The sequence below is a fragment of the Sinocyclocheilus grahami genome, unplaced genomic scaffold (genome assembly GCF_001515645.1).
Source record: "Sinocyclocheilus grahami isolate Dianchi unplaced genomic scaffold, SAMN03320097.WGS_v1.1 scaffold233.1, whole genome shotgun sequence".
Classification (NCBI taxonomy): domain Eukaryota; kingdom Metazoa; phylum Chordata; class Actinopteri; order Cypriniformes; family Cyprinidae; genus Sinocyclocheilus; species Sinocyclocheilus grahami.
The window spans coordinates 897,764-912,379 of NW_015505412.1; the positions used below are offsets into that span (position 1 = coordinate 897,764).

Below are 14,616 nucleotides of genomic sequence, written 5' to 3' on the forward strand. Positions count from 1 at the left end.
AAGATCAATGCATTGCACCATCATGGTTTGTAATCGATGCATCGAGAAAACGAGTGAATCGTTACACCCCTAAATAAAACCCATTATAACCAAAGCATTTGTTGCATCCAGTGGGGACATAATTACTGATTATAATGACTTATACTGTCTTTTTACGGGTTGCGTTGCATCGCACCGCGTAAACATAAAACCATGTCTGCATTTGTGATCGGAGAAAGGACAAACAACAAGCGCTACTCTACACTGCTCAATACTCGCGTTTGAATTGTCAGTGGCAAATTCTTTAAATATGAAAACATACTTACAGGCTGTGAGTCAGAACAGCCGGCATTGTAGGCTGCGAAATCCTGTCAGTCACTGCAATCGCTATAGAAATCGCGATTCATTAATTCTTAGCGTTTTAAAACGATTACTGTCCGAAATTGGCGATTCATGATTCAAAATCCATGTTTCAAGATCAATGCATTGCACCATCATGGTTTGTAATCGATGCATCGAGAAAACGAGTGAATCGTTACACCCCTAAATAAAACCCATTATAACCAAAGCATTTGTTGCATCCAGTGGGGACATAATTACTGATTATAATGACTTATACTGTCTTTTTACGGGTTGCGTTGCATCGCACCGCGTAAACATAAAACCATGTCTGCATTTGTGATCGGAGAAAGGACAAACAACAAGCGCTACTCTACACTGCTCAATACTCGCGTTTGAATTGTCAGTGGCAAATTCTTTAAATATGAAAACATACTTACAGGCTGTGAGTCAGAACAGCCGGCATTGTAGGCTACTCTCCATGGTTCATGAAATAGTCCTCCATAAAATACGTTGCACACACACGAATATTTCGTTGAACTGTTCTGGAACAGTGTTGTAGGCCTAAATACAACTTAACCACTGATTAACCACTCTAGTTGTGTCATCTTTTGGAAGGCCAAACAAAGTAGTTTTGCTTTCACAACGAAACACAGCGTCTCCACGACATGGCGGCCGTGGCAGCGACAATACTACAGCGAGAAAAAAAGTTACGCCTTCTTTCTTTGCTTGAACATTTGGGTGGTGTTATGCAAATCTTCCCACACAGTGATGTAGACATGTGGAGGCGTGTTTAAACGAGGTGTTTTAGGAGGGCGTGGATGAGTCTGAATATTTATAGAGAATATCTCTTTGGGTTTAAGCTGTGGTGGAAAGAGTACTGAAAAAATATACTCAAGTAAAAGTACCATTACCATCCAAAAAAATGTAGTGTGAGTAGAGTAAAAGTACTTGTCCAAAAAACTACTTGAGTAAGAGTAAAAGAGTAGCCTTTTTTAAAAGTACTCATGAGTATTGAATAGTGAGTACTGAGCTGTGGATTCTACCCCCTCATAATAAACGCTGTACACCGCATTTGATAATTTGTAAGGACAAATGCATTAAATAGCGAGGTATTTCTGGGGAAACTTTTTCAAAGGAAAACACACACACACACGCATGTCTCTTTGCTGAGCCGCGGCGGTCTCGGTGAATCAGCAGCATCCACAACTGAACGGAACAAAAAGTGTTGAACTTGAAAATTGTTTATGCGCGAATGCACTTGCTAATTGAAGGCGGATTGTATAAAATGGATTAAAAAAAAACATTTATTAATGAGCTGTAGTTTTATTACATCACCCGCTGGCACAGATGCAGTATATTAATGCCACGGGTCATCAATAAGTGAAATACGTGCAGATTTGTTCCTCAATTTGTGTTCCCAACACACTTTTTCACAGCGCGCATCACGCACTCAAACTCATCAAAAGTCACTTCCTGCACTTCCAGCAGCCATGATAAAAGGTTGGCGGTTAAAGTTTTCTATGCACAATTTGATTTGACGAAAGTCCCGAAACCTATTACTCGCTATCCAATCACGTTGATGGATAAAAATAAAATGAAAATAAGCATGTAACGACCACAAACGGAGGAAAATAGCGGAGTAAAAGTACCGATACATCACTTAAAATGTACTCAAGTAAAAGTACACAATTTTTAAACTACTCAAAAAAGTACAATTACTGATAAAAACGTCTTAATTACTGTAACGTGAGTATTTGTAATTCGTTACATCAAACCCCTGGGTTTAAGACTTTAGTCTTTGCAACTTCAGGGATCTTATCTATGCACGAACAGCTTATAACACTCCAAAGAGAAAGGAAAACTTGAAATCGCATCATATGACCCCTTTAATACTATTTTAGTGTTACTTTTTTCAAGAAAGCTAACAAACCCTCTGCCTACATCTTGACCCAACTATTTTACTCAAAACATGCAGTCATTATTGGTTAGCAGAAAATTATTAGGTAAAAGCTCATACCATGTAAACTGTCAGTTAGCAATGTAGCTGTCTGACCAAATGCAGATGGACTTCGAAGACAAAAAGCATCAATCCTGATGCATCAGTTACCATGGTTCCTGTGAAATCTTGCCATGATAGGACAGGGTCAGGTCTCTTCGAATCCCTGTCAGACTAGCATTTTCCCTCAGGTTTAATTAGGAACTCTTCTCTCGGTATCCAGCATAGTTAAGTCTTTCTCTTGCACAACCCAGCAGGAGACAGAAAATATGATCAATACGCATAATAACCGAACTGCTAAAGTTCCAAATATATGGCCTGAACCTGACCACAAAACGTGTCAAAGGTCTGTACATGTAGCTTAGATCATTGCCTCATCCTACACTGCAAACTATTCAGCAGACCATATTTTCACATTTATAACACAAAAGCCATATAAATAATGAAATAACCAAACATACTGCCAAGAACCCTTGCTACAGAAGCACAACATTCGAATGTATCTCTCCAGTGGCAATCCTTCAAAGCATAAACAGCATTATTATAATAGTATTATCAATATGTCAGCTATTACATTGATTACATGAACTTCATGAGACAACTGTGCTTTCCTGCCCCATGATTATGTGGTTGTCTCAGAGCGGAGAAAATAAATTTCAATTTCACCACTGAGCTTTTTGTTTAGAGCTGCACTTTATTCTTGTCACGGAGCGATGGACCCCCGAATCAAGTCCCATTTTCAATCCAACAAAAGCTCTATTCTCTCTAGGCTATCGGAGTGATACTGTTACCGCCTAGTCACATTTAGTGGAAAACAATATACGAAATTCTGATTAAGACCAAAGCTAGGACTTAAACTCAGTGCTTTGGGTTAATAAAGGTATTGACCTGCACAATGGGAAAAAAGCTCTTGAGGCCTTTTAGGCTTTAACTGCGCATGTTAAAGGAACACAAAAGAAGAATGTTTAAAGAATGTTCATGTAGCTCTTTTCCATTCAACAACAGTTCAGAGTGACCACAGCTGTCAAGCTCCAAAAAGGGATGGCAAATACCATAACACCAATACATATGAATCATATAGTTAGTAATAATATTCAGTTAACATTATTTGCAATTTCTTTTAAAGAAAAATCAGTATAATTTTTTACAGGCATATTCCTACACTATGCATAGCCTCATATCAGTCATATACTACAGTTTCCCTCAGATGACCTCTCTGCCATTAGGCCTAACATATTATTTGCTGTAAAAAACATTAAAAATACACAATGAATCACAATCTACAGTGGGCTGAAAAGTATTGGTCTAGAAGTTGAAAGGGGAAATGTGTCACTGCTCGTTCATGTTGTTCATACTCAAAAAAAAGCTAGGACTTAAACTCAGTGCTTTGGGTTAATAAAGGTATTGACCTGCACAATGGGAAAAAAGCTCTTGAGGCCTTTTAGGCTTTAACTGCGCGTGTTAAAGGAACACAAAAGAAGAATGTTTAAAGAATGTTCATGTAGCTCTTTTCCATTCAACAACAGTTCAGAGTGACCACAGCTGTCAAGCTCCAAAAAGGGATGGCAAATACCATAACACCAATACATATGAATCATATAGTTAGTAATAATATTCAGTTAACATTATTTGCAATTTCTTTTAAAGAAAAATCAGTATAATTTTTTACAGGCATATTCCTACACTATGCATAGCCTCATATCAGTCATATACTACAGTTTCCCTCAGATGACCTCTCTGCCATTAGGCCTAACATATTATTTGCTGTAAAAAACATTAAAAATACACAATGAATCACAATCTACAGTGGGCTGAAAAGTATTGGTCTAGAAGTTGAAAGGGGAAATGTGTCACTGCTCGTTCATGTTGTTCATACTCAAAACAAATCATACAGTACATAGTACAATACAGTCAAGATTTATGAGACAGTCAAAAAAGTAGTTGAATTACTGTGTATCTTACGTGGGGAAATGAGTGGTTTGCTTCACTTTTAGTGAATGTATTATGCCAAATCAACGGAAACACCACTGCAGGATAACAAAAAGCAGATAGTGGCTTAACATTCCAATGGCCTCTAAATGATGAAGGACAGAGAGGAAAATAGAGGAACATTCTGTTCCTTAAATTCAGAATGAAATAGTTTAGGACTACTGCTGTGTATCCATGCCAACATGATTCTATTCTTCTGGGTTACTAGGCTTTTATCCATCTTGAAAGAACCATCCAGTGAGCAAGTTAAATGAAAAAAATAAAAAATAAATTCTACCTATCCTTGTTCTGTCTCTTATTTTTTACACGGCTTCTGTCAAGTACATTCTCTGTGTTTCTTAAAACATTTAAATTTAGAAATACTTTATATACAGGTATAAATTAACTTCTATGAATTACACTAGGATATGTAGTACAGACCAGCAACAACATCAAGTTATTGAATGAGACCACATTTTAGTCAAGTTGACAGTTTATTGAAGTTACACAATTACAATTTTTTTTTCAAGTCTATCTTTAGCATGGCAGCAGGATTTCAGTATTAAAATAATTCTATATAAAAATATTTTAAAATGTACAGGTTAAATTCAGAATAGCAAAACTACTCTAACTCCACAAAGATAACACGCAGAAGTAGTGCTAACACTACAGATGTCTAGTAGTATGTCTCTCTTTCCATCCAACCTGCAAAGAAAGAAAAAATAAAACTTTTTACTTTTACAGTTGAAAAATATAAAATGATGCACTCATACACTACTTAGACATACATTTGTATACTATTCATTTAAATCCAACAATACAGTACATTTGGTTAGAACAAGGTTGCAGTTTCCTGATTACCTCCGTCTAAGGATGAGCTTTCTGATTTCATCATAAATAAAGATGAGAAGAGAGTACGGGAAGGCACAGAACCACCAGTTGGGCCTGTAGATAGAGCGTAGAATATAAACCAAAGAAGCAGCCAAGAAAAAACGGCATATTTATTTTATACAAATACATTTGAGCCTACTTGAGTGGGTACATTCTGAGAGCCACATCCATGCCAGGGCAATAATACAAGAAAGCCGCCAGTGCTGTTTCCTCAAACAATCCAAAGATCAGGATTTTGTTCCTTGTAGGACAAAAAATGTAGTAAACCGACAATAAATAAAAGAAAATCTCCGCAAGGACATGGCTTACGCTCATTTGTTCTCCCAGACTCATTTCATTCCCTGCTGGAAGACAGAATTACACCTGGTCTTGCAGATAATCAGATCGGCCCACTGCACGACCACAATGCTGCCGAAGAATGCTGTGTGGCACGTGAACTCCACAATCTTGCTCTGTTCATATGTCTGAGAAAACAACATTGTTTTGATACAATAACAATTTCATAGTATCACGTGTGAAGACCAGTGTTGGGGGTAACCATAGACTGTATAAAAACATGGACGTAGTGTCCGTGACATCACCCGTAGGTTCCTGAAGAGGTTTTTGAAGCTCAAAGTGGGCAGAGCCGGCCGTCGCCATTTTGGCAGCGCGTCAACGAAAATGGGCAAAAAGGCGGGAGCTGAAAACCACACCCACCTAGCTCGATGGTGATGACAGCAGCGGCAATCCACCTGTCACTCAAGTGGCCACTCCCTTAATTATTCAGAAATTTAAGGCTTAATATAATTTAAACGTATGACTTATAAAAACATTCACCCCCCTCACAGTTGTCATGAAGGGCAAAATTAGCTATATAAACCAAAATAATTTTTTGAACCAGGCTGTAAACGTGTTTTTTTCTGCTGTTAAGCTGGGCATTTTAACATGGGGAGTCTATGGGATTGACTCCCTTTTGCAGCCAGCCTCTAGCGGCCAGTTGACGATTTACAGTTTAAGTCACTTCCGTGTTGGCATCAGAGAGAGAGCGGGAGGTTGCCGCTTGGGGGGTAACGTATTACAAGTAACACGAGTTACGTAATCAGATTACTTTTTTTAAGTAACTAAAGTAATGCATTACTTTTAAATTTACAATGAATTATCTGAGTTACTTTTTTAAATGAGTAACGCCAGTTACTTTGTTTCCGGTGTATTCACTTACAGCTCTTGTGTTGCCATGTTGAGAGAAATCAGGAGTAAGTGCAGAGGTGTTGTGTGTGAACATGATCTTACTGTAGTTCTAGACTAAATATAAACATGTATTTACTCTCACCTGCAAAAAAAGAGATTCAGTATTCCTCAAAATGAATAAAAACAGTGAAATGCAAACTCAGAATATTACACAAACCAGCAATAATTAAATATGTTAAAGACAAATATAATTTATGCATTTTATCCCATTTTATTAACCAATGTCTTTGCTACTGACCTTTGATGATCCAATTCAACCATACTAAGCAAAAATGACACATTTGTGTTTCATTTTTGTTATTGCTGAAATGTGTTGAACTTTCTTCTCCTGCGTCACAAAAAGAGATTCAGTATTCCTCAAAATGAATAAAAACAGTAAAATGCAAACTCAGAATATTACACAAACCAGCAATAATTAAATATGTTAAAGACAAATATAATTTATGCATTTTATCCCATTTTATTAACCAATGTCTTTGCTACTGACCTTTGATGATCCAATTCAACCATACTAAGCAAAAATGACACATTTGTGTTTCATTTTTGTTATTGCTGAAATGTGTTGAACTTTCTTCTCCTGCGTCATATTCTTCATGCGATTTATTTGAGCTGCATCCTCTACTGTACAGACGTGAATTTACATTGCCTTCAGCCTGAGGCGTAATTATTTCTCTTTTTTTGTTGTGAAAGGGCTTTTACCTTTGTAAAGGAAGAACATTTTATATTAAAAACAAACAACCAAGCCCTGCCCAGATTTAAAACGTAACTCAAAAGTAACGTAACATTACTTTCCATAAAAAGTAACTAACGTAATTAGTTACTTTTTTAGGGAGTAACGGAATAGTGTAATGCATAACTTTTAAAAGTAACTTTCCCAAACACTGGTGAAGACTTTCATTAAAATTAAATTATTAAAATTAGGGTTTTGAAGCTTTTAGTAGATGCCTGTTAGCTTTGAGGCAAATCTAAATGCTAAAGCACACCTAAATGTTGACTACATTTGTAGCGGATCAGCTCATGGGGAAATATGAATAATTAACCATCGAGACAAAATCTTCTATTAAAACTTTAAAGCCATTTTCACCTTTTGACATGAGAAGCTTTCATATGATAGCATGTTAGTGAGGAAAAACTTGGGATGAGATTCACAACATACTAATTTAGCACCTGATCGAATACCATTAAAAATGACAGTCTTAGAATCTTTTCTAAGACAATTTTAGCATTATTAGTGCTATGCTCTACCATTTAAGCTACTGGAACAAAGCAACAAAATGTCCACCTATTTGTCCATATGCAATGCTAATTGCATAAAAATTCTTTCATCCACCAACTTGTCTGTTTTAGGGTTTCTGGGCTGTCTCTTCATAATATCACTCTCAGCTGCCTCGTATGCCAGAGAAATAGCAGGGACCTTGAAAAAACCCCCAAAATGATTAACTGTCATCTCTTGTAGAGACAAAATACCAAATGTGAATGTGTGAAAAAGAAAATAACCCAGTGTGTTGTGCACTGACCATGTCTGTTCCCAGGTCAATACACAGAATGGTAAGAGTTCCTAGAGGCAAGGGGATGTTGGCGATAATGAAGAGCAGGAAGGGTGTGATCTCAGGGATGTTACTGGTCAGGGTGTAAGCAATGGACTTCTTCAAGTTGTCAAAGATCAGACGGCCTAGAGTGGAGAGAAAACGCTAACAAAGGAGCCCACAACATTGAGAGGATATGAAAAAAGGTATCATGTACCTTCCTCTACACCTGTGACAATTGAGGCAAAGTTGTCATCCAGGAGGATCATGTCAGCAGCCTGGTTGGACACGTCTGAGCCAGCAATACCCATAGCAACACCAATATCAGCCTTCTTCTGTGCTGGAGAATCATTCACACCTTCCCCTGTTTCAGCCACTATGGCTCCCTTTGTAAAAATTATTAAAAATGTAACTTAAAATTGCAATTTCCAAATGCTTTCTAAACCAGAGGTTTTCATGGGGACCAGGGGCTGCAAAGGTATGGAAGCATATGGGTAGCAAAATTTATTTAGAAATGTAATATGTAAAATGGCAATGTATTTCTGTATTTAAATTTACATTTTCCCATACATATGTGCAACATTTAGTGCAAAATGAAAATGAAAATTCAATTATATAATTTACATTTGCCATTTTCTACACTAGTTTTAATATGTAAATTAAAAACATATTTTAACGCTTTATAGGTTGCAAAATTAAAATGAAATTGTATTACCCAAATGTATTAGATATGTTTAACATGTCCAAGCAAAAACTGCAAAATTATAATTTAAATGCCGTTTTACCTAAATGCATTTAGACTTACGGATAGGACACTTGAGACTGCATTTTCATCGTGATACCGCGTGATAATTGTAGCAAAATGCAGTGTGAATTTCAAAATGCATTCTGAGCCAAATGTGCAGCAAAAATGGTGATTTAAATGTCTTTTATTTTTCTTAAATGCATTGACATGTAATGTGGTGTTTGGGTTTTGTTTCATGTTCTTGTTTTCGTGTCTTTTATTTTGTAGTTTGATTCCTGCTGTTAGTGTCATGCTTCCCTTGCCTCATGTGTCATGCTCTCATTGGTTATTGTCTAGTCATGTGATTCCCTTGTCTGTGTTATGTTTTCATTGGTTGCTTTAGTCATATGCCTTGTTCCCCATTGGTTTGTTCTTGTCATGTGACCCTCATTGTCTGCTATAAGTAGCCATCATGTTGTCATTGGCCTTGTCGTGTATTGAAGTTGTAACCCGCTGTCGGTGAGTCTAGTCTGGTTATACCTCGTCAAGTCTGTGTCTCTAGTCTTGGATTATGTTTGTATTTTGGATCATGTCTGTAAATAAACTGCACATGGGTTCTTCACTACGCTCTCATTCAGTGGACTGAATCGTTACATGACACTTACACTTAAGACGTTTCAATTGCATTTTCTGATAATTTTTTTTTATTTTTTATAAGGATTGAATAAAAGCATTGTTTTTTCTGAAAACTTCTGTAATGTGCACACAAAATTAAATACTTGATTGCCTTTTTATTTAAGAAAGGGGATCCCTCACAAGGGGATTGTAATTGGAGCTCTTTGGCATCAAAGTTACTAACTGAAGTATTAAGTATACACAGCCAATTTACAGTAGGTATATTCAGAATTTCATTACCTGTCGCTGACACCCCTCAACAATAATCAGTTTCTGATGTGGTGATGTTCTGGCGAACACAATTTCTGTGTGGTGCTTCAGAATATCATCTAACTGTTCAGCTGTGAGGTCCTTCAGGTCTCCACTGTGAACAACACAGGCCTTTGCGTCTCTGAAAAGAGATTTATTGACTTATTAGATTCATGTCAAGGAAATTTAGAGTGACATTTTTAGTCAAACTAACACAATAGTTGGGATTGACCTCATTGACCGGGATATTCAAGAGAGCAGCGACGTCTTCCACAATCTCATTACCCTAATCCCAACACCCTTTGCTATGGCTTTGGCAGTGATTGGATGGTCACCGGTTACCATGATAACCTAATAGTTGAGAAATGTGTAAACCATGATTTCAGCACATCTTAAAGGAATTGCACCTCTGCTTTACCTCGATTCCCTGCACTTCTGCATTTACCCACAGCATCAGGCACAGCAGCACGTGGAGGGTCGATCACTGACATCAGACCCACAAAGCACAGATTCTCAGTAGGAAAATTCACATAATCCGTATCAAACTGGAATCCTTCTGGAAACTGTTCATCAGGGAGGTAGAAATTACAGAATCCTGTTGGAGAAGAATGTGAATGATCAGTTCACAGTGTGCTCAGGTGAACTCACAACTTTTATTTGAAGAAGCAGCTTTTTCTCTTTTACTTAAAACTCTTTCTCCAAGGCCCCCGAGCTCCAGATAAGCATTCTGAAAGGCTTCTTTCATTTCAACATCCAATGGTTGCTCCTTGCCTTGGATCAATATAGTAGCACAGCGGTCCAGGATTCACTCTGGGGCTCCTTTCATCACCAGCAGGTGTTTAGACTCTGTGCCACCATTTGGGTTCTTGTGCACTGACAGCTACCAATGCAAGCATCAGATAATTTAATATGAGTTGTAATGTATTAGTTGTGTATGGGCTGTCAATGTAACATTAATTTGTGGCATACTTTAAATTCTTGAATGGGAAGTCTACTAAGTAGAGATGCAAGATCCTAAATCCAGTACCTGATATTTGTTTGTCGAGTTGAAAGGGATTTCCGCCACTTTGGTGTACTTGTCTCATTTCTTTCACTGATCCACAGCAAAGCTCGATGCATTACAGCAGAGCAGATTCAGACGCATCCCCAGCAACATCTCTCTAAATATTTAAACACACAAGTGAGATATTTATTAGAAAATCTCACAAACCATGGCATGTTGATCAACAATAAAGCAAAAAACTTACATTGTGAAATATTATTACAAATTAAAAGCATTGTTTTCTACTTTGATTTATTTTCAAATGTAATTTATTTCTGTGATGCAAAGCTGAATTTTCAGCAGCCATTTCTCCAGTCTCCAGTGTCATATGATCATTTGGGAATCATTATCTATAATAATATTGTCTGATTTGATGCTTGGGACACATTTCGTCGTATTAGCAATGTTGCAAACATTTTTGGGGGATTTGCCGAACGGAAAGTTGAAAACCATTTTCAAAGCAAGTTCAAAACATTTATTTTTATCTTATGTAACATTTTAAATCTCTCTATTAACACCTCTGATTTAAAAAAAAAAAAAAGCAGACCTCCACCAAATGTCATTGTATAACTTGCGCACTAATGCACTAAGTATAATTGCAGTGCCTCAAATCAAAAACTAACCTTTAGAATTGGCACATCTGTCTGCTCTGCCAGGAACACAGCCCAGCAATATGATGCCCAGGTGGCCGAGCTGCGGTCAAAGGCGGTCCCGCTCTGATTCTCTGTGGTGTCAGCCTCATGGATCTGGTTATCAAACCACATGTGGGCTACAGTCATGCGATTCTGCGTTAATGTGCCAGTTTTATCAGAACAGATGGTTGAGGTTGAGCCCAGCGTTTCAACAGCCTCAAGGTTCTTAACCAAACAGTTTTTCTTAGCCATGCATTTCGCTGTGAGGGTGAGACAAACCTAAAGAATGAGAAGCAGAGAGCAACTGTCAAGCAAATATTAGGGCCTAATCTTCAAACAAAGTAAGTTTAAACGAACTAACCGTGACTGTTGCAAGAAGACCTTCAAGCACATTGGCCACAATGATGCCAATAAGAAAGATGATAGCTTCCAACCAGGAGTAACCAAGAACGAGAGACAGAATAAAGAAAGAGACACCAAGGAAGACAGCCACGCCTGTGATGATGTGGATTAAGTGCTCAGTCTCAATGGAGATGAGGGTTCGTCCGACCTCTAGTCCAGATGCAAGTGTTGCAATTCAACCCATGTCTCCGGTGCCGATGACGATGCCACGTGCAGTACCTACAGTATGTGCAAATATTGCATCAGAAACATTTAAATGTAAATTACATTTAAATTGAATTTGATCGAAGTAATCAATCAATTATAATATTACAAAGGATTTCTATTTGAAATAGCTGTTCTTTTGAACTTCATATTAGTCAAAGAAACCTGAAAAAAACTTTTCAGTTTCCACAAAAAAAATAAGTAGCACAACTGTTTTCAACAATGATAATAAAAATCAATGTTTTTCGAGCACCAAATTAAATTTAAAACATTAAAATTATTTCTTAAGGATCATGTGACACTGAAGACAGGAGTAATGGCTACTGAATATTCAGCTTTGTCTTCATGGGAATACATTACATTTTAGAATATAATAAATAAAATAAAAAACAGTTATTTTAAATTATAATTGTCTTACTGTATTTTCAATCAAATAAATGCAGCCTTGGTAAAAATAAGATACTTTTTTCAAAAACATAAAAAAAAACCTTACCAACCCTAAATTATGAATGGTAGTGTAAATAAAATATTTTACATAATATAATTTACATATGCAATATTTTTGCTTTGCCATCAGTGTAGTGTGAACATCACATTTCCTTTCTGTGGCAGTGACATTATGTAAAAATAGCTTTTAAATTGGGTGTTTTAAGGTGGATAACTCCTCTCTGACTGGAGAATCAGAGCCTCAGACACGGTCCCCGGATTTCTCAAATGATAATCCTCTAGAGACCAGGAATATTGCTTTCTTCTCCACCAACTGTGAATAAGGAATTTTATATTCTCATTCACTACAGATGTTCAGTAAAGTGTTTTACTTATAATTGCATAATTGTTAAGATTTCATTATAATTAAATTCATCTCATTTTATTTTTATATTTACACTTTTACTTTCAATATTACTCATTATGCCTTTAGGTGGCGACACATGACTGTCTTTATGAGTGAATCATTGAGTCATTGACCTAACCGATTCATTAAAAAAAACACTGATTTGTTCAGAAATGAAACCAATGACTGACTTTATGAGTGATCCATTGAATCATTTTCTTTACCATTTTGTTCACCATCTGTGATTCATTCAGGAATGCCAGTGATTAATTCTACTGTGTAATAAAGTAGAAAGTTATTAGCAAAACAGTATAAGCACAATTTAAAATCTTGATTCTACACTGAGTATGCAAATAAGGTCTTAAATAGTGATGGATAGTAATGAGTACTGCATGTACTGCACAGGTCATACTACAGCCCACTACACTCCCACTTCTCATTTAAACTGAATATAAAATGCAATCATATAATAAGAAACAATAAACCACTCCATATGCCCAACAACATGATTACACAAAATTAATTTGAAACTTTTTGGTGTTTTTTTGAGTACATATACATATACACCTATATAAACGTGTGTTTGAGTGTCTCTAGAGGATTATCATTTGAGAAATCCGGGGACCATGTCTGAGGCTCTGATTCTCCAGTCAGAGAGGAGTTATCCACCTTAAAACACCCAATTTAAAAGCTATTTTTACATAATGTCACTGCCACAGAAAGGAAATGTGATGTTCACACTACACTGATCAGCTCAGATAAGAAATACCAGCTCATAATAACCTTGCAGCCATGTGAGGCTATGATTCTCAGGTCAGCAGGGATCCTGTCACCACCTTTTACCTCCACCAGATCAGCAACCACCACATCTTCAGCATGATATGTTTCTTCTCACCATCACGGACAACCAATGCTTGCTGGAAAGGAAAAAAAAAAGTTTATAATCTGATCAAAAAATACATAAGAATACAAATCTACAATGTATTTAAGCTTATAGATTAGTTTATTAGACAAACTGAATGGCAAAAAATAACTAAGTTAGAAAAAAAATATTTACCTGGGGAACCCAATTCTTGAAAGAGTCCATAATTTTTTAGCTCTTTGCCTCTTGATAGTATGAGAAACATCCAGTGAGTATCACCACAGCTGATAACACAACTCCCAAATACAGCTGCATTGAACAAAGGGATAAAAAAGACTAGATATAAAACATATAAATCAAGCAGACCACACCGAATGTTTTTTTTTTAGCATTCCCTCTCACATTGTCATTAGCTGGCTCATCTACCATTGCCGCTTGAATGCCATACACAAGAAAGAAGAGGACGGCACCAGTCCACAACAGCATGGAGAAACCTCCAAACATCTGCTTACAGAAATTCACCCATGGTTGGAGGTGGAGTGAGGGCATTAGGTCCATCACGGGCCAGAATCTCTGCTGCATGAGCGCTTGTGAGACCCTTGTGAAGTCAAAGAGAGGGCTGTGTTAGTTATTGATCACTAGAGATTTATTAAGAGTCATTTTATAAAAGAGACACTCTACTTCATAAACTTACTCTGCTCAAGTCTGTACCATATTTACGGTGGAGCTCTTCCAAAGTCAAGTTTGTGATCATCCTGAAATAGATTTTGTACAGAAAGACTCAGCCTTGGAAAAATGATCAGAGTGTACCATACTGAACAAAGCTAAGTAAAGTCTCACCAAATGCACTTCCTTTTTGAGCTCATCCATATCTTTGTCCTTCTTCTTGTTTTCGTTCTTTTTCTTTCCTCCTTGCTCTGACGTTGCCGCCAGCTCATATTGGTCCTGTCCATCCTGAAATAGATGTTTGAAACATGAAATAACAACTTTGTCAAATAACAAGACTGACAATTGAGTCATTTTGTGGAAAAAGTTAAAGAAATAATTCACCCCCCCCCCCCCCCC

At 37.0% G+C, this 14,616-nt stretch overlaps 1 pseudogene; it reads right to left on the reverse strand.

Moving 5' to 3' along the window:
- Positions 1 to 4,839: 4,839 nt before the first annotated feature.
- LOC107597483 (sodium/potassium-transporting ATPase subunit alpha-1-like) overlaps positions 4,840 to 14,616 on the reverse strand; it is an 11,861-nt pseudogene continuing 2,084 nt past the window's right edge.